Below are 22,668 nucleotides of genomic sequence, written 5' to 3'. Positions count from 1 at the left end.
GATACATGGCTATGCATATATCAGAAAGGAGTCATAACACTTTTGTTCACAGAAATGGGCAGATACCAGTTTGTCAGCCTTTTTTTTCAGGCTCTGTACTTTTTTTTTTAACTCTTTGGTGTTTTGTTTAACTTTATGTAAGGCTGCTCTGCATCTATACTCCTGATTTTTAGCCAGATCTTATAGCCTATTTTGCTCTTAGGTTGCTTTTGCGAGGAAGCTCAATTGTTTTAAGAAGACCCCATCACCAAGTCGCCATTCTGTGGTAGGCCTAATTTATGTGATTGGTGTTTTGTTGTTTTTTTTTTTTTTTGTGAAATAAATATTATTTATTCCCACTAAGATGTGGGTCACAGAGTGATACTCCCCTTTGGCATATTTTTATCTCATAAAATGTAACACAACAGTGATTAAACCAAAGATTCAGGTGGCCAGTGGCAGAGTTCAAAATGTCAACTACTGGTCATTGGAGAGATATTTTTATAGCCTGGGTCCTTTCATAATACTCATCAACACTCACTATTTAAGTTTATTCTACTAACATATGAGTATAGCTTACCTTATACGTAAAATAAAAGATATAAGCACAGAGTTATGCTAAAATATATGAGATATGATATTAAGAAAATAATTAGAAATTAACTCATTCAATACTTGATTAAAGTATTAGCTGAATGTTCTGCCTAGCTCTTGGTCATTCCTTCAGTGGTTCAACTGTCCTACCATAGTGATAACTCTCTACTCTTTAGGTAGAACTCTATTAATTGAAACATGTATCTCTAAATGCCAGACCTCTATTATGTCATCTACTTTATCTCCAGTCACTAGAAAGTGATATGCTCTCTATGTAATGGAAGTTTAATTTGTAAGTACTATTTATTTAACAATTTAATATCAATTTTTATAAACTGTACTGTGAACCCCTCCATTCTTAAATAGACTACATAAACTGATATTCAACTTTTTAATGATTAATGGTCCAGATCATCAGTATAAATAGGAATCTTACTCTGAGATACTATACTAATGCCTTCAGGTCTATTCAAGTTGTTGAAGCCAATTGTCCCTACTCTAAATGCTTCATAAGTTATTGTATCTGTTCTGGTAGTTTTTCTGCTTCTTTCCTCCATGTTCTTACTACTTCTTGCCATTCTCTTTGTGAATAAAATGCATGAAGTTTAGTACATGGAATTTACGACTTTTGTTTTAGACATTCTTATGCCATTTCTTGACTTAATTTCCTGTTCTAGGCAGGGTTTTGAATAGGTCATGCTTTAAGTTGAGGTACCATTAAAACAAGATTTGAGTACAGGTAGAGTATTTTACTGAGATAATCCCAGGAAGAAGTGGTAATGGAGTGGGAAAGTATGACCAAGAAGGGACGGAAATCAATAAAGAGTGTATTACATACTGCTAGGGTTCAGTCCCATTGAGTAACTTTGGGAGACAGTGAGGAACGAATCTCAGAGTCATCCCACTTAAAGGCAAGGAAGCTTGGTATTTGTCCTCCGACTTCCATTTGTCATTGGCTGAGGACAGTTCCCAGGAACACTGAGGCCCCAGTACTTCTAGATTGACACATGAAGGCCAAGAGAAAGCACTAAGGGAGAGAGTCACACAGGCTTGCAGTGGGACAGGGACAGCATGTTATGAAACGATGTGTCCAAAGGAGATCTGGGCAGTTCATCAATAGCATCTGCTACGAACAGGTTACCAATGATGGGACCTTTGAGTATACAAAGTGAAACTGTACTACTAGACCTTTTTTTTTTTGAATTCTAACACTGTTTATGACCAGATATTATTTAAAATGGTTAGAACAACCTGTGATTCTGACATAGGCTAGAGAATATGTAGCCACTTTATCAATCACATTTCGGTTTCTACTTTCTTCTAGTAACTCAATAATTTGTTTCTTTTCTGGTTTAGATATGGATACATTGGATTTATAGTATGGGGTATCTGAGTTGTTTCTTTAAAGTGCTCAACACAGGTTAGCTAGTTCTTAACACAGTGTCTGACACATGGAAGGCATGGGTAAAGTCTCCTTTACATCCAACAGGTGAATTGAATTTTTATGTGAAAATATTCAGTTTCTCATGCAGCATTTGGGCTGTCATTTTGCATAGGATGTGCTTGAGAAGCATCCTGACTTTTTATTTGGTTGTGCTCTGCCCCATTATGATTATATTCAGTAACTTTCCACTAAGCTTCTTTGCCCTCTACCCTCCAAGTACACATTATGTGTGTTATGCAGGCAAACCATCTTTTTGCATACACAGGCAGCAGATGTGATTAGAGGGGAATCTAATTTATCTAGGGTACTCCAGAAATGGAAGGAAATTACTTCACAGCAATATTTGCAAATGCATTCATCACAGACACCCAGGCATCCCAATATCAGCAGATGATGGTTTTGTGATCTCTATGATGGTGTCTTGTGAACTGCTTTCTAATGGTCTATATAAATTCACTCTTCTCTTTAAGCATACTTTGTGCTTGGAGTATAAGATAAATGTATTGGACAAGAGGAGACTGGTGTGATGCGGGCCTTTTATTCTTTGCATCTCTAATTGTCTTTTGAATCTGGGTAGCAGAGTCCTCTGGATTCTTTGCTAGGTTTTTCAAAGTGTGTCTGTGTTTGGCTAAGATAGAAAGAATGCCTTGTTATGCCTTTTCTCTTGTTTTGGCATATGTTTTTAGATCTCATGTCTCCTTGAATTTGTTAACTTGAACATTGCTTCAGAATTAAACACATATTTGAATATCTGTTTTATAGATGATACTGTATTAGGCATGGGGTGTTTGTGTTCACAATCCACCCATCTTATTATATATATATAATATATATAATTTGGCCTCAAGTGGGTAAGCAGAAAGCTACAAGGGGGAAATGGAAGTGGGAGGTTGACAGAGTATTAAAAAATCTTATAGGTGCCTTTCAGGATAGAAACAGAGGAAAATAGGAGATGAGTTTAGACTCTAAATGCAAACCAGAATAGTGGAACCAGAACTGATAAAGGAGTAGTGACTGCCTTCTGGTTCGGGTGCTTGGGTCAGAAACATGAAAATGATACTGGCCTGGGGGTTGGAGACGTTGCTTCTAAGTAAAATGTGCCTCTCACTCTGAGGCTTTAGGCAAAGCCCTCTGGGTCTCAGTTTCCTCATGTGTAAAAGGAAATTTATGTAGATTACAGTCTTCTTCCAGTCCTGTACTAACATGAGGCTACCTGGATTTTAAATGCAAATGTATTTACATTTTATTTACCTTCAATGAATGTTCTCCATTTTTTCCCATCTCATCTCTCTCTCAGACACAATAAGACATTGTTTAGTAATGTTTGTTATGGACTCACTTTTCCTAGCTTTACCTAATTAATAGGAGATCATATAAACAAGTACAATCCACTGAGAAGAAAAATATGTTTATGTTGCAGGAATAATATAATTATACCTACCAAAAAATGCAGAGTACAAAGAAGAACATATTACCATTTATAAGCATTACGAGGAAGGAAATAAATGTCATTGATGGAGATCTATTTATACACATCAGACTATAACCTGGCACTATGTATTACATTTTTGCATTTTGCCTTTCTTACAGAAGTTTCCCAGAATGTTGTGGAAATTGGAAATAAATGAATGCCCATAAAAATAATATCTCTAGGCAATTGCAATATCTGATGTAAAGAGTATCTACCGGTTGTGAATTTTAACCACAGTTGGCTTCTTCTGAAAATGTGTATAACAAAACCCAGAGGCACTTAAATCTAATATATTCAATGGTTTGGGGACAAAGTGGATAGAAGCTCTCAACTTATATCTAATTAATACATAATATATTTAGTTGTAGTGAATTTCATTTCAGATAAGATGAAGCAAATCCAATTGTTGCTATGTCTTCTTAACAGTTTTGCAAACTAGCTTTGGGGAAGGATTCTAAGAAGCAAAGGATGAGAATGCTCCATGGACGTGGAACAATACCATGTTATTAGGTTTCTTAATATCAGTAGACAAAATCTTAATGTGTTTCCTATCTCTTAAAATCTATATTAAAAATAATTTTAAAAACCACAAAATGTATCTGTATATTGAAAACACAACCGTGATGTGAATATAAAACAACTCACGTAAACAAACAGAGAAAAAAGCACCCTTAAAATAAAATCTCGTTGTTACTTTTCACAGAAGAGGAATTCTGTCTCACACTTTGCTTTTGCAATACTGGATATGGAATCCAACCAAACTAATAGAAAATGCAGACACAAGAAAATCTGTTAAATATTTATTTTCTAAAAAACATAATTTTTCAGAGGGCCGTCAGGGAAGACAAAGCTGCGTGTTAAATATGAGCTTCCTGTCCAAAAGAGAATATACACTGGCTCTGTTTAGCAGGGCTCCCCCGGGCTGCAGATGAGGAGCAGGGACCTCACTCACATGCAATTATTAACACTCTCAATAAATCCTCAAGATCCCAATCCCGTTGATATATGTCATGGCAGAAATAGCTCAGTACCTGAAGCGACAAGAAATGCTGGTGCTTTCAGTGGGAGTGATACTGCCGTCCACATTAAATCAGGGGCAGATGGAGACGCTGAGAGCTCTGAGTTCATAATGCCGGCAACCCTTGTCCCACTTTTCCAGCTCCAGCTTAGCGACGTATTCCCCCCACCATGGCTTTGACAGAGGACATTGCCTCTGAGATAATGTTTGCCCAATGGTTCCATGCCAGACTAGGCATCTAGAAACTTTTTGTTTTGTTTTGTTGCTGATGTAAACATTTGACACCCTTCTGTGAGATTGAGCAAGCCATTTCTACTTTTTTTCTCTGCAGTTTCATCACTGGGGGAACAAGGAATAAAATATTGACTCTTCTAGAGGAGTATTAGGGAAATTATACAACCTCATTCTTTCCCAATAACTAGGGAATATATGCTGGTTTGTCAGAAGAAGAATATCACCTTCAGTATTGCTATTCTTGGACCAGGCATATTTTTAGCCTAAAAGTAGAATCACTGAGCTTTCTGGTGAAGGTCCTGGCCAAGATACATGAAGACCTGTCCTCCATGGGGTATAAGGTGACACCTTGGAATGGGAAGGAAAGTCCTAGGTATGCGTGAACATCCAAAGAACAGGGAGTGCTACGTTCAACTGGTAAGCAGTTAATTTTCTTTCTCTGGTCATAGTCACAACTGAGCTGGTAAGAATTCTCCCAAGAACAGAGTGCATGGCCAAAGGGGAAGAAACAGAGAGGGGAGGGCAGAGAATGAGAGAATTCAGTTATCTTTCCCTGCCAGAGAAAGGGAAACCTGGACTTGAGGATTATCAACCACATGCTGAGTGGTGAGCAGAACATAAGATCTGCAATCAAAATCAAGCCCATCAGACCCCTTGCTGTTTTCAAATGTCCAAGGCAGGGTTTCAGATATTTTATTGGAGCTAAATCTGGAAATGTCATGGAAAAAGACAGGCTCTCTCTATGAGGACTACCTATTTGAGACTGTGCAGAAAACTGTATGAAAGTGACCTTTCAATGCTAGTCTGGCCCTGGCCTTTCTGATTTTACCAGGGCTATGAACAGCCACACACTTTTGCAGGTAAAAACAAAAGGAAAAAATAAGGAGGTGGAGATTAGGATGAGTGTTTTCAAAAGCAAGTGAGAAAGCTTCCCCAGCTCTCGTGGTACCTGGAAAACATGTCCCTTGCCCCCTCCACAGTGCTGCTTCCACCCCCAGTTTTTTCCTAGAAGCCCCAGAGAGGGCTGGGGCTTGACTCATCTCAGGGAATGTTGTCCCTGGGCCCTGGCTTAAGCCTACACTCTGGATCTCTGTGCTCACTGCAAGGGCCTGCTTGAAGCCCACTACCCCCTCGAAGGGTCCCAGGAGGTGCCATCCTTCCCACTCTCCATCCTGCTCCTGCCTAATGGTGTCCCAGCTCCCAACAGCCTGGGGAAGCCCTACATAGAATGACGCTTACATAGTTCAATCACTGTCCTTTAACCATGTATGTAATTCGGTCTTAATAAAGTATTCTGGAGTTTGGTTTCTTAAAATTGGCAAAAAAAAAAAAAAAAAAAAAAAGGCAAGTGAGAGTGGTGAAGAGTGTACATGTAATCTCTGACCAGAGCTGAACAAAAGAATGAGATAGACAAAGGTGAAGAAATAAAAGTCCTTGGAGTTGAGAAGAGATTGGGAAAGAGAGGCACAGTTTGGATGGGCTTGGATGGCATATGGAGGTGGACAATGAACTCAGCTGTTTTTAAGATCTGTTTGGGAGCTTGCCATTTGCTATTCTTCATCACTCCCCTTTTGCTTTTTTAATTTCAATTTGCTTGCCAGCCAGGTATGAAAGCCTAAGGTGCTTTGGAACTAACTTAAGTGCTTTTGATTTATTGTCTGAAGCCAGGTTTTTCAGTTCCAGAGGCACTTGCTCTGTCCCAGCCATTTACTTCCAAACAGTAAGCTTGCTGTTTTGTGGGATATTTTTTTTTCTGGTTCCAGATGACCGACTTTGACCTCTTCTCCATATTGCCAGAGAATTGGAAAATATAACCCAAAATGAAATGGAAAAAAGCATAGGGGATTTGGAGTAAAAGCTGATGAGAGAGAAAATATGGTCTGGCATTTTGCAGAGGGAAATCTGTACAAGGACAGGACAGGGGATTGGGGTGAACAGGGAGCACTGACTGCCTATGGTCAAGGATACAAGATGGTCAGGCAGTCCATTTTCAAGCTAGTCAGAAAACCATACCTTTGAGTTGACACTTAAGATTCTTGAAATGCATTATTGCTATTTTAAAACTATTGAAGTTTGTTACAAATACTGTAGGGGCTTTGTAGAGGGCGCTATACTGCACAGTGCCCTCCTTTATGAGGACCAATGGGGATGATGTCTTTCAGTGCTCGTAACAGTGGAAAAGAGGATTGTTTTAATCTTGTGGGCACTGTCAAACTTAAAACTAACCACGTGATCCCATTTACTTTGGCTTCTTGGAAGCTCAGAGCCAAATGTCCTGCCCAGTTTAAGCAGACATATAGAAAGACATGGCATACTACCCTTTGTTTTCTTTTGCTATTCTTTTGTTTGTATTTCATCTATTTACTTTAACCCAGCATATATATTTTTGAAACCTGACTCAAATTTTTGGAATAAGCCTTACATAAATAGATCAGGTCATATCATTAAATATTGAGGTGTAAGTCTGGAGAGAGAAGGATACTCACGAGAAGGTTTACCAGTTCACTGATACGGGTGTATGGTATTAACTCCAATACATTAAATATTTTAGCACTGGTATATTAATTTTAACAGATATCCTTTCTTGAGCTCCTACTTTCTTGAGATTTTACTAAGTCCTTTTATTGCCAAGTGCTTTATTTTTATAATTTCAGTTGAACTCTGTTGTAAACCTGAGAGTTAGACATTTAGAAACAAAACAGATTGAGAGGGGTTAAGTTGTTTTTCTGTTTGTTTGTTTTGTTTTTATCCACAGCAGGTCCAGGTTTCCAGAGCCCATTCTCTTAACTTTGGGGATAACGGGACTGAATTCCAATCACTGTGCCACTGTTCGCTAATGATAGAGCCCTTAGGCTAACGGCTTAATCTTTCTCATCTCTATTTCTCCAGTTCCTAAAAAGGAAATAATAATTCTTATACCAAATAACATTTAAAATGCCTACAACAATGCCTGACACTTAGAAAGTGGTCCGTAAATCAATAAATATTAACTACTGTTATCATATTTAGAGTACACCCATAGAATACATAATTAAAATTCTTCCCCACCCCCTGTAGAGGCATTTCTTCAACACTCAATTACTCACCTCTTACAATTCGCTGTACATATGCCTCTGCAGTGACTGTTCCCAGGAGAGTCAGTGTTGGAATGTACATGTTGACATTTCAAATGTAAGGTACTGCAAGGTCAGTGTGTCCCAGGAGAAGGCTAGTTGCCAAGAGACCTTGCAGGGCAGCATTTCCAAGGCGAATTCATCACAGCTGGAGTCCAGACCTCAGCATTGCAGGTCCCAGCACTTGGTCTGGTTAATGCCCGGAGCTGATTATTCAGGAGAGTTGACTTGGACCAACTCACAAAAGACTGGAGCATATAAATTAGAAAGCCACTGTATTAATTTACAATGAAAAATATTACTGTTAACTGGACCAGACATTTGCATCAATCTGACCAGTGAATTCCTGCCCTGTAGGCAAGCTACATAGGGAGCCACATTAGCAGAAGGTTGCTTGGTGAGCAGGATGCTTGTTTCAAATGCTTAGTCTCATCAGGCTCTGATGGCAGCAGGCATCCATCTCCATCTACCTGCCAGAAAGAACGGACCTTCTGAGGAGCCTGACAATACCGGGACATCCCTTCCCTGGACTGGAGCAGGATGGTCCTCTGTGACTTTCCTTTTTCTGTGCATCCAGGGCTGACCAATCTCTGCATCAGATTGTCATTTTCTTTCTTTAGACGCATTAATTTTCACAGGAGAGCTTGCTGTGGTGTAGAAGGCACCCTTTCTCTTTATGGTAATGTGATACGACCTTTGCTCATTTAGTAGTTTAACTTTCAGAGGACATCTTCATTGCCCCTCTCTCTAAATTCTTGGGGATGCATTGTGTACCACATACTGAGTGTGTACTCTGACCTACGTTACTACAGTATCATCTGCCTCAAGCTATCTGTGGCTTTACATCATCCATTTAAATTCTTACTAAATGAACCTCCTGTTCTCTACCAAAATCCACTCGGAGTCTGGACTTCAGCTGCCGTAACTGCCAGTGTTACTCATTACAATGTAGGGCCATAGGTTGTTAATAGCATCTTGAAATATATTTAAAACAAACTAGGGTCTTAAAGACTTGATGCTTTAACAATAATGATAAGAACTTTGTGGAATTAATCAAATGACTTATGGTAATCCCCTAAACATCACAATGTAAATATGATCCTTTCACACCTTTGACCCTCCTGGGGCTTCTCATCGCATCTAGAATAAAATCTAACCCCCAGGATATGTCCAGAGTACTTCCAGGATCTTGCCCTGGCTGCCTTTCTGACTTGACTTCCTTGTGTTCTCTGAGATGCACAGTTCTCCAGACTTCGTGATGGTTTTGGAATATGCCAAGCATATGATGGAATCAGATCCATTGTCCTTCCTGTTTACTCTGTCTGGAGTGCTCTCCCATTAGACATTTGCATCTGGCTTATTCTTCCTTCTTCCATTTTTGTTCAAATGTAACTTCCTCAGAGAAGTCTTCTGACTATCCCATCTAGAAAAACATCCTCTCGCTGTCTGCTCCCTTACCACTGCTTTATTTTTCTTCTTAGTGTTCATTATTTCTTGATACATTATTTATATTATTTGTCTTTCAGAACAGGATGAATCTTATGAGACAGAACTGTTTGTCTTATTCACTACTATATCATCAGAGCCTAAATTAATAACTGACATTCAGTGGGTCCTTAAATATCCACTCAATGAAATAGGCTTGGTAATAATGTTTTGATGATCATTATATTTTGTTATCCTTCTTGTTGTGCCAATCATACAAGCTTTCCTAGAATGATGTGTTGATGCTAACTTTACCATTTTTGCTATGTTTTACTATGCCCATATCAAAGGACACCAGGATAATGGTCAGCCCTGCACGGAAGTGGGCATCCAGATCCTACTCATTGTCAAGCATTTGCCCTATATTCTTGCTTGACTCCACTTAGCCCGTTTCCTTTACACCTTGCTTTTTACTTCTCCACCATTAAACTAATCTCCTTTATACTGTCCTTCAGTTATCATAATTTCTTCTCTACATAAATAGTAGTGATATGGTAAGGAGACACTTCAAATAGTAAATGTGTAATTATTGTACTACATTCTATTCTCCCATAGCTGATCTCTTACTCTTCCCTTCAGATCTTCTTGCTGCCACTATTTTATTACCATTCTCTTCAACTTATACTGTGGCTGAGAAACTACAGCATTTGCTTTCTTCTGACTTTGGGAGGACTTATTACAGTTTCCCATTAAATATCACAATGTACATGGGTGGGACCAAAAACTCTTATCTTTTTTTTAAACCAATTCTCATTTTTGTACAATTTCCCACTATTTTCCACCTTTCTCTCAGTAATGTTAATGTGTGGGGTAGTTAACTAGGAAGCCTGATACTTCCAGGTTTCATTTTATTTTTTCTTTCTTTCTCAGGGCAAGTTAGGGACTTTGAATATGCAAGGTGTGTGTGTATGTGTGTGTGTGTGTGTGTGTATTGTGAAAAACTGGATCAATTTGTTATTATGGGGGAATTAATTCTAAGATACATTTCAACATAAGCATTTATTTTTTTTCTGATGAGTGGGGGAGGGGAGACATTTGTTGGTTTATTAAAACACCAGTAGATCAGTTCACATATTCCTAATTCAGAACAACCGTATTCTTCAGGTCTGTCTGTACTGAGTGACATGACATTTTGCTAGACAGCAGGTGCTAAAAGATATACTCATCCTTCAGACTCACTCATTCCCGGAATACTCAGCTATACCACAGGCATGTCTTTGAGCAGGTTTACATATGCTACCTAGAGTAGTACTCAGCTTTAAATGCAGAAAAGGAGATGTTCAAAAACCTTTAAAAATGCCATGAATTGAGAGAAAAAGGTAGACTCTATTTTACAGAATCTTGTTTATAAGTGTACTGGGACGTAAGAGGGAGAAAAATAATTCCAAGTTTACTCTGTTGTCTTTCATATTTAAAAGTGTACCTGTTAGCTGTCTGTGTGTGTGTGTGTGTGTGTGTGTGTGTGTGTGTGTTAATATATAGAATTGAACCGAGATAGATGGGCTTATGGCTTTTTATTATATGATATGTGAGTAGACTGCTAGACTGCTCTTTGTTTGCAACTGTAGCTCCTATCTCTAAAGTCTTCATTGTTACAGTCTGGCCTCTTATAGGCTATACTTATAGAGAAAGACACATTCTCTCTGAGATTTCTTTAAGCTAGTACATTTTGTACCTTTCTGCTGCAGCTTCCCAATGTCTCATGGATATGTGACATTATTGAAGTTGTATTTTAATTTCACTATACTGTTTTCTTCCTTTGACCCTTTCTATAGTCAGCATGCCATACAGTTGTCATCTCTTTTCAGTGCGTGTCCAGATGAGTAGTTAGGTTGCAGCAAGAATCACTTATGTGCTGGTAGACTTTCCGGGATTTCATTGCTGATGATCTTTATTGCCTTTCTGTGTGATGTCTGAGATGATCTAAGTTGGTCTTTCATATGGGAGAAGAAAATGATGTCCTATATTTTATGATTTGAAAGATGAGAAGAAAGCTTTTCTACCCCAAATAATTTCTATCCAAGTATCCGTGTGCCTGAAGTTCCATTTCCAGAAGGATTTCTTTTCATGTGAACCTCGCCTACTCTCCCCTTGGAAAGAATTGAACATTAATGCAGTAATATGTTATAATTAGTGATATTGCCATCTCATTTGGATGGATCTGTGCCTCAGTTTTGGGAACCAAAGGGCACACTTAGCTATGGGGAACCAGTTTCCTCTTATAAATTCTCGGTAGAAATTTTCATTATGCTACTATTATTAAAATAGGTAAGAATCCCATGTAGATAGCAGCAATACTTACACAACATTCACTGTGTTTTTTTTTTCCCTTCACAGCAGGTGAAGCACAGAGCACTAGCTGTGATGAGACAATAATAACTCATCAATTTTGTACATATTGAAGAGGTCATGACTACTGTTCCCGTCCTATCTGTTTATGTTTTCAGATAGGAGGGGAACGATGAAACAGTTTACATTCTGAATTTTTCTGAAATATGTGGAATCCTGAAAAAATGAGGGCAGCTAAAGTACACCCCTATTCTCATTATCATCAAGAAGTAAAGTGAGAACACTGTGTTGTTCACTGCCTTCTACCATTGACAATAATCTTGGTCAGAGTCCAGTGTAGGTACCCAGAAAATAAAAAAACAAAAGAGCTAATATTTACTGGGATATTACCAAATGCCAACGGGTGTATTACATACACTATTTCATGGTCTTTCCAACAGCCTCATAAAATCAGCACTATTATAATCTAAATTTTAATTAGCTTAAAGAAGCTAAGTAACTTGTTCAAAATTTCACATGTAAAATTGGCAGATCAGGGAATTGAACTCAAGCCTGTCCAATTCCAAATCGCATGTTTTCAAAGATCACACTACACTGTCTCCCTCAACCTGTCCATAACTGAGAGCTAAGGACAGACTGGTCATTAAAAACATACAATGTGTGCATGCACGCACGTAGACACTTGCACAAACTAGGTAAGCTAAAAAATGTAGAACCAAAATCAAACCAAAACAACAACAAAAACCAGGAAAAGCCAAAGAATTTTATGGGCAAAATAGACCACCAAAACATAGATGAATGAATAGAGAGATTTAAAAAACAAAACAAGTGATTGCATAAATAAATTTCCCTAGGGAAGGGCCACTTCCAATAAAGAACTAAGAATTAAAATTTTGAATAGGGCATGGTTATCTTAAATCAAAGCTTGTACTATGGAACTGACTAGATTCACAAGATAGCTCAAGAACCTACTAAGAAATGAACATTCAGCCTCATTTATTATTCTAAGACTTGGACATTCTGGGCTGAAGGCATCTCCATTGGGCTAAGTCATCATTTGGGCCAGCTAAAGATCATGTAAGTCTTTTTAGTGTACCCTTCACCTAGCACCTAAAAAATCTCATATCTCTTAGATCCACATCCTAGTACCAAGTTCAATACTTTTCCTCAACTTCTCTTCACCACCCATCCACACACACACAGGTTGCATGGTGTCCTGCTCATGCCTTTCTTTTTTTTTTTTTTTTTTTTTTTTACAAAACAAATTGTACTTTCGATTGTTTACAGTACCATTACATAGTTGTACATTCATCACCTAAATCAATCCCTGACACCTTCATTAGCACACACACAAAGATAACAAGAATAATAATTAGAGTGAAAAAGAGCAATTGAAGTAAAAAAGAACACTGGGTACCTTTGTCTGTTTGTTTCCTTCCCCTACTTTTCTACACATCCATCCATAAACTAGACAAAGTGGAGTTTTCATGCCTTTCTTTTAAAATATTTCCCCCAAAATGGAATTTACATGTGCCTTGGAAATACAGAATTGTGTAATAAAGAAAATTAAAGCCTTCTACAAAGTTAACAATCACTGTTAACATACCAGTGTATATCTTTCCAATACTTAATTGCATATTTTACCTAGCTGAGGTCATATTGAAATATAATTTTGCTTTTTTACTTTCTTCCATGTTAACATGATAACAATAGCATTTGCCATCTTTTTAAATCCCTTTACAAACAGCATTATGATGGCTGCTTGGTGGTGCATCTAGTAGTGCTATCATTTTCTTAACATGTTCTCTATTGTTGAACATTGAGATATCAAATATAAATATTCTATGCTCAAATGACAATTACTGTTGGCACTGTGTGTGTGCATGTGTGTTTTGTGTGACTTGGTGTTGGGGATTTGAGCTGACGGGAAATATGCTTTATTTTCCCCACGCCAGTTTAGATAGGATTTAAACTGATGATGACTAATTCCTGGCCCTAACACTGATACCATGCCAGGAGTGAGGGAGGAGATGGAGCTGAGGAGGAAAGGAGATTGAGGAGGAAAAGAGGGGCAGGGATGTAGAAGAGGAGAGGAGGAAACTAGGGAAAGAGTGAAATAGAATAGAGGGAAGGGATGAAAATGGTATAGGAGAAGATGAAATAATCTGTCAGTTATGTCGTTATGACTTGCCAAGATGTCCAGGATGGATTTAGGCTTTCCGGAAAATGTGCTGCCTTCTCCCAAACCCAGCTCAACTTTTTTGCTGCAGTATGTGAATTTGTATGTGACACATTCCCTCTTCTGATATGGGCAATTGTATCATTTCAGGTGCCAGCTTTGTTTCCAGGAAAGTGTGTTATGTTACAAAACTCTGGAATTAGATTATTTGCTGCCCTCTCACCTCCTCAATTGCCTGATATTACCGCAGCCGTCCTTGTGATGGAGGCCCTGAGTCCTTGGCCTCAAACCAGCCGTGGTCTCCTGGGGCTGCACATAGCAGTGCTTTGAAATTCCTACTTACCAGCTCCTTCAACAAGAATGATGCTGAAAGGGCTTTGTTTGCTTCAGCATTCATCATATTCCTTATAAATGAAACATGAATTCAATTCATATTTCTTCTGGGGAGAAAAGTTTTAGAGGCTTCATTTATTCATCCACTTGACAAATATTTATCGGGTCCTTTTTGCACTTAAAATACCATGGCAGGCACTGTTGGGGATACATATACCCTGCCCTTAGGGGTCCAGTCTACCACCAAGTCCTGTTCATTTTATCTCTTCACTATCTCCATTTCTGTCCATCCTTACTACAATAGCCTTAATTCAAGCAATCATCAACTTTTTTCTGCTGTATTATATTTTAGGAATTTGACCAGAATATTCCTATGCTTAAAAACATACATTTTTAGGCCAAAAATACAAATCCTTACCATGGTCTAAAAGCCCTCAAAAGATCTGGACCCAGTTATCTCTTAGATAATATCTGTTGAGCTCCAAAACTCTAATTGTCTTCTTACTAGGTTTTTTTGTGTATGCTGTTTCTTCTGCTTCCAAGATTTTCCACACCTCACATTCTTAACCTCTTCCTCATTAACCTGCCAAATTTCTATTCATCATTTAAATCTTAAATTAGACATTACTTCAACCAGGGAGATTTCTCTGTTTGGTTACGTACCCCTTCCATCTCTAGAATAGATTGGAGGCCCCTTCTTTCTGTCCCTTTTCATATCACTCATCATGCCTCATTGTTATTGTTTACTTGTATTTGCCTCTACCAGGCTAAAAACTCCATGAGGCAGGTAATATGCCTGTCTTGTTTCCTTCTGTGTGCCCAATATGTGGCTGGTACATCATTGCCCAGGAAACAATTGCTGTATTTAAAAAACCAAACATGGTAACATTCAAGAGTCCTTACATACACTAATTATGTTTCGTACACTATAGAAGTTCAAATTTCGAACACAGGGTAAGATACATGTGATTAAGTGGCAGGTTCATAGGGAATGTTCTGGAAGTCAGAAACCAAAACACATCTCTGTGAATGGGAGAGTCAGAGAAGTCTGCATGGAGGAGGAAAAATTGAATTGCATCATGAAGAAAGGACAGAATTTAGTAGGTGAAAAAAGGTAGTGGGGCATTCCAGATAGTAACACATGAATGAGGAGTTGAGGTGTGAAAATGAATAAATCATACGTGAATGCACCCCAAAATTTGACTGTGTGTATTGAATGGGTATACAAAATTATACTGACAAAGAGCAGGTGAAAGGTTGGAAAGGAAGAGTGATGTTATGGAGGGATGTCAATGATGGACTCTAGAAGCAGAATGTTTCTCTGTATGCATCAAAGTTCCATTAACTTCAGAAACTTTTGAACAGGAGAGAGATATAATGAAAACAATATTTTTAGGACTATCTGAATGGTGGTGTGCATGTTGGATTGGAGAGAGGGAAGGAAAGGACAAAGCATATGAGAGTGAGGCTATGAACTACTAAAATGGTGGGAGTAGAAAGTTTATGAAGAAATATGACATACTATTCAAATCTACTTGGAAGATGTTAAATGTATAATGATGAGTCAATAATATTTACCAATATTTCAGGAATAATTTTCTGGAAGAATATGAAACTAGTAATTAGTTGACAAAAATTGGCATATTATAGTACAGAGGGAGCTGAAATTGGGGTAATACAAATTGTCTTTTACATGTAGAGTCATAGATTGGCAGATTGGCAGAGACCTTGAAGATTATTTAGATTAGTGCACTTTTACAGGTGAGCTATAAGCGGCTCGCAATAAATTTGAGATGATGGTGTACATCTTGATAGAAAGCTTCAAAGGGTATTGAAAATTTAGAGAGTGGATAACAGGGCAGAAGTTGGGCTGGTGCTATACATTTCAGAATCATCTACATAGGGCTGGTTGTGAAATCCCTGAGTATGCATTTTCTTAATGGAAAAGGCCTAAATTTTGAAATGCTAAATTCATTCACAGTTGTTGAAATTATATATAAGTATATAATTTATATGTATATATGTATATAAATTCAATTTATCTAGGGTGGCTCATTAATTTTATATTGCCAGGTTGGTAGCTTGGTTTGCAGAAGAGGAAACGAAAAGAAAAGGGTAGAAATTCAAGTCCTGAGGATCTCATGCCTTAATTGGGGTACTCTGGGTGTGGTATGATGCATCTCTCTGACGCATCTAAATGATGTGGCATTTGTATCAGTATGTGAAGATGCTATTGTCATTAAATAACTTGATCTTATTAAATGAAATGTTTAGCAATACAATCACAGCTTAGAGAATAGAAGGAGGCTGGGCATGGAAATACACATGAATATAAAAATTAAATAAAAAGTAATGTTTACTGAACTCTTTCTTTTTTGATGGATACTTTGCCAGATTATTTACAGATATTATTATTATTATAATAATATTTATGATAATAGAATATTATATTGTTCCCATACAACGAGAAAATTGAAGCCTATAGAGATTTAATAGCTTGACCAAGTTTACCCATGTAGGATGAGACAGGGATGAGGTGCAAATGGAGGCTCCATGATTTCAGTGTCTGAACTCTTATGAATTCCAATCAATGGTGAAATTAAATAAGAGTTAATGAAAGTGAGGGAGTTTGTTCTCAGATGTGGCCTCTCACTCTAAGCCAACTTGGCAGTTAAACTCCTTGCCCACCCTACTATGTGGGACATGACTCCCAGGGGTGTAAATCTCTCTGGCAATGCAGGATGTGACTCCTGGGGATGAGCCTAGACCTGCCATCATGTTATTGAGAAAGTCTTCTAGACCAAAAGGGGGAAGAGAAATGAAACAAAATAAAGTTTCAGTGGCTGAGAGATTTCAAATGAATTCGAGAGGTCATTCTGGAGGTTATTCTTATGCATTATATAGATATTCCTTTTTCGTTTTTAGTGTATTGGAATAGCTAGAGGAAATACCTGAAACTGTTGAACTTCAACCCAGTAGCCTTGATTTTTTAAAACAATTTGTATAACTACGTAGCTTATACGTTATGACTGCAATTTTGAAAACCTTGTGGCTCACACTCCCTTTATCCAGTATATGGACAGATGACCAGAAAAATGGGAAGAAAAATCGAACGAATATTAGGGGGGTTGGGGGATGGGATGTTTTGTGTGTTCCTTATTTGTATTTTTATTTTTGTTTTTATTTTTAATTTTTTAATTTTTAATTTTTAATTTTTTTTTGAGTAACAAAAATGTTCAAAAATTGATTTTGGCAAGGAATGCACAACTATATGATGGTGCTGTAAATGATTGTACAGTGTGGATGATTGTAGGGTATGTGAATATATTTCAAAAAAACTGAATTAAAAAAATTGTAAAGGTGTATTTTGAAATGAAAAAAATAAGTTGCCAAATACAACTAGTTTGTTAATATACATTTGTAGAAAAATCTGGAAGAACTATAGGAACATGTAAAATAAGTGACATATCTTAGTGGATTATGGTGATTTTATTTTGTTCTTTTCATTATCCATATATTCTAATTTTGTAAAATAAACATTATACGTAGTAAGAAAAGATACAATAAAAGTAATTTTAAATGCTTAAGCTAAAGGAAAAAAAGAAAGTGAGGGAAGAGAAAGATTACAAATAGAGGAAAAAGTGGACTTGCAGGTGCGAACAAGAATCAGAAGAGTAGAACTACAAGGATTTTGCAAGTGTAAAGAAGAGACAGTTTACATATGGTCATCAAGTCCTGTGTCCTAATAGCATCTTTTCTATTTGCCTGGAAAACTGACATGGTTCACTCATGGGCAGCATTTGAAGACTGGTAAATGCAGAGGAGGATTTTTCAAGCTGAGAACCAGAAGTTCACTGCGAATATACTCACAGAGGACATTTTAGGATCCCTCCAGGGACCATCATCTCCTTCCCTTCCCTTCCTGTATGAGGAAATGAAAAGACATGGAAAAATTAAAGAAATAATGTGTGGTACCTATACAGCTGTGAAGTCACATATAAAAGGATATCGTAACAGACATATTATCAGCTGTCATCACTGTCAGCAGACTGAGTGCCCTGAAAGTACTGTTCAGAATTTCCTTAGTCTGGATGTGTCTCTTAATCCATGGATGGGACTATGGAAAAGTCCCTGCCACAGAGAAAACTTCAGAAGGGAGGGGAGAGCAACCTTTCAAGGCCCCAGTAATGTAGTAACATGAAAAGTGAATTCAACCCATAGTCAGTAAATCTTCCTGGCTAAAAGGACAAGCACCAAATGAATTTCTTGCTTGACAGCGGCATGCAGCAGAAATCTTTAATACGTGTGGGGTCGTTTCTGAGTAACCCTCGCCTCCTCTGACGTGCCGCTATTGGATGCCGGTGATCCATGTTGCTGCCACACTGCATAAGGGCTGGCCCAGACTGGTTTTTAATTAAGTCCCCCTAAAGGATGGTTAAATCGACCTGTCCTGGCTGAAAGAGTGGTTGTGATCCAGTGTCCTGGGAAGACATGCTCCCCCCATGGCCTTCCTCTCTCCCCAGAGGCTGTGTCATTGCCCACTGATCAATGTCTTTCTCTCCCTGGCTCCTGAGCAGGAGCATGGCAGTCCGAGAATGAAAACCCAATGCAGTTTCCATAGCAACGTTTTTAGAAAGGAAAGAAAGAGGAGAAAAAGAAAGGGATCTCTACTATGCTTTGAATCTGGACATCAGTGAATGAACTGCTTGTTCCAGTCAGTGCTAGGGTTTTTTTTCATTAGGCCAGAGATTTATGTAAGAACAATAGAGATGGCATCAGTGCTCCTTCGATTCCAGTGTCTTCCAGTAGGGGGTGGTATTAAGAATAGCATGAGGCTCAGAAGAGGAAACAGCCACACATGCACACTTTCTAGTTCAGTCTGTGATTGTTTATTCTGGTATCCTGATACTTTCACTAACTTTGGGGAAGATAGCATATAGAATGTTTGTTACCTCACTTCAAAGAGTTTATTATCATAAAGAGTAAACAAATATTGAACAAATTTTCCCAAGCAAGGCAATGTACAACAGACCAATAAAATGCAAACTGAAAGCAAAGACTTTGGGTGGCTATAGATTGAAGAACTCATCAGCACTGAGTGATGTTAATTTGAAAAGCCTTCAAGAAATGAGAGCATGGTGTTGTAGAAGGGGACAAACATAAATCAAGAATAACAAAACAGAGTTTTTAACCTGGGTGGGGTGCAGCAGAATGGAACATATATAAGCTTGCAGGTGAAACAGGTAAAATATGCCCGGAATATCAGGAATAACTTGGCATTCCTATAATAGAATATCTATGAAAGATAACAAAATAGTTTTGTAAGATGAGCAGGATAGTGAATTATTGAAGAGCAGAGAAATTTATATTTAGCTTGAAAGGCCACAGAAAGTTCTAAGATTTTCTTGAGCCACTCAGGTATTTTAAGTAGGAAGTGCTTGAGAAAAATTGTATGCAACAGTATACAGGATAAATTCCTTAGCTAGAGGGCAGATGATTTTGAAGACAGAGAAGAACTCAAAGTGAATTGTATATGCCTTCTGTGGTGAAGGTAAATCTAGTAATTCTAATTCTAATCTTAGTAATTCTCATTAAGGCAAGAAGGAAATTCATTGAATGTCTACTATAGGCCATGCTTTATATATGATGGTGACACCCACCACCATTTACTTATAGCTCATGATGTACCAGGCAATGCATTAATATATTTCATGTATTATCACATTAACAATCCTCATGATAACCCTAACAGGTAGGTTTTGTTATGATCTCCATGTTATAGCTGGAAAATCAGAGAGGTTTAAAAGGCAGTTATTTAAAACTAGGTGCCAAGACTCATGATCTTTCCATTGTAGCATAATGTATTTGATTCCTACATGCAATAGGATGTAACAGATGAAACTGAGAGGGATTCCCATGGCTTGATATTAAATTGACATAGAGAGTGAAGGAGAAAACCTCAAAGAACAAGGACATTGGCATTGCCATCAGAAGTGATGGAACTATTTTGAGGGCTTTTTATAGTTTGGAAAGTTTCAGATACTGTGTGGAGATAGGGAGCACCTGAGTTAATGCATTTTCTGGACATGTTAATGTACCCCCTATGAGGGGGAGGAGTGAATCTAAAAAGAGAACCACCAGTCTTTGGCCAAATGTTCTTTTAACTCTCTATAACCTGTAATCCTCATCTTGCAAAATTGAAGTTTTTTGCTTTAGGTTTCAATAGACTTCCATCTCCAAGTGTTCAATTGTAAACTCTTAATATGTGTTAATATGTGTCTGAAATTCATCCAAGTCTCTATATAAAGGAATGTGAAGGAAGAAAGCTTTTCTTGTTCCATAGCCTATTTTCCTCATTTATTTGCCAACATTATAACCCTAATGTCTATTAGCATGCCTTCTGCTTCTTTACCTAGTTTGCATGGTGGATACTTTACAATAAAAAAAAAAAAATATCCATTGATGGGTAAGAAAGGGAAACAAAATATATATATAGTGACTGTTTACTGTCAACAACAGGGGATAGTGGGTTTGGATTTAGTTTAATTCTAGACCAACGATAAGGGGGATTAACACTAAGATGCAACAATGCTGACAGTGCTGACTGTACTAAAGTTAGCAGATTCTCTGCCCCTTGAGGCATAACAGAAATATATTAGTACAGTGTTTAGAATGTGGATTCCACAGGCAGAGACAAAAATTCCAGTTCTGGCTCCATGACTTCCTAGTTCTGGGAACTTAGGCAATTTACTTAACATACCTCAGCCTTTGTTTCCGATCTGAAAAATGAGTATAATAACAATGCTGATGTATACAATAACTGCAATGAAAATATTGCATGCAGAATGTTTAAAACTAAGCCTGAAGAATGATGTGCTCAATCATGTGATGTGCTCAAACATTAGAAACTGTTATTATTAAGTGCAAAGATGGCTAGATGGAAATTCTACCTAACAGAACAGGAAAGAGACACGATGATGACTTCAAAATGAGGAGATAGGAGGTAGGGCTAGGGCAAAGCTGGATAGTGGATATTCTTGGATATACAGTACTGCACAGCCCAAATATGCAGTATGCCATGGGAATGATGGGGAGCTAACCAGGGTTTAGCAGGCAGAGGAGTACGTACGGAGGTGGGGAGACAGTCACGCACATGTGCACATTTTTTTCACTCAACCACTAACACAAACACACATGCAGGGAACAATTTATTCTTTTTTTTCCTTGCTCAGGATTGAACCGCCCCAAGTAAAAATGCAGACTATCATGAGGAGGCATAGGAGCCTTTAACACCTTCACATGTCATACACATACTGTACACATATACAGAACAGAGATTTCCCAATTGAAAGCAAAACTGACAATAGCAACTACTGTTAGAATTATGCCCCCTTTAGTTATAAGGGAAAACTGACATCCTGCTCTAGGATACAGTTCATCATTTGGCCTGTCAGCTTTACTCTGGCAGTTTTACAGACTATATCTTTGACAAATAATTTCTCTGATTACTCTTAAAAACCATGATGTCTTTAATAGCACAGAATTACCCTTTTGTCTAGGAACAGAGACCTGAGAGATCTATTATTTGATAGCTAAGCAGTGGGCTACACTAGACTCTTGAAGCATCTCAAATAAAGCCTAGTTTTCAGTGACTTCAGACTGTCTGGGTATCTACACTTTTTTCTAATTTACAATCAATAACCATTTCTCCCTTCTGTGTTTTTATTCCTACACTCTTTACTATTGGGATTAGAGTGTCCCTATGGTATGACATACTTTAGTTATTCAAGCTAATAATCTCCTACTGAGTTTCAATCCATCCTTCATGTGGACTATAGGGTTGGTACATTGTAAAACATGTCCCCTTCAGTAGCTTCTAAATAATTAATTAAATGCTAATATTGCTTTTTTTCCTCAACAATTGTTCTTAAGTGTTAAATCAATCACAGATTAATTGAAACTTCCTCACCATTTTCCTTTTTTCTCCATAAATTAGCTTTTACTTTCATTTTCTTTCATGGACCTTTATCCCCCTTCTCTTCAGGCATTCTCAGAGGGCATCTAAAGTTCTTTGGTTCTGTAGTTTTGAAGTGTGAAATTTGGAAGGAATGTGGATCTGGAGGGAATTAAATTAACTAGAAGCACTCTGATTTTTGATTAAATTGCTTCTTTCAAAGATATTACAGAACATTCCAGGTATTCATTTTTTAATTTGCTTCAGAGAAAGGGAAACAGCCCTATAGTTCAGACATTTTTGGTTCCTTTTTGCTTCACTTTTAAGGCTTGTTCTCAAAGTACATTTTTTTACATTTTTAGTACAAAGCTACAAACATTAAGAAAATACAATTATTGAATTTATTTGGTGAAATGAGAGACAGGAACTGGAGAGGGTATAACAACCACAAAATGAGAAGAATTTATCAAGCCCGCATAGTAGGGCATGGGTAAGCTATAACCCAAAGCAAAGGGTAGAAATTCCAAATGATTGAAAATTTAGATATTGGTGACAAACCAAGAGAATCCTGGGCT

The sequence above is a fragment of the Choloepus didactylus genome, chromosome 1, assembly GCF_015220235.1.
Source record: "Choloepus didactylus isolate mChoDid1 chromosome 1, mChoDid1.pri, whole genome shotgun sequence".
Lineage (NCBI taxonomy): Eukaryota > Metazoa > Chordata > Mammalia > Pilosa > Megalonychidae > Choloepus > Choloepus didactylus.
This window is presented reverse-complemented; position numbering follows the sequence as displayed.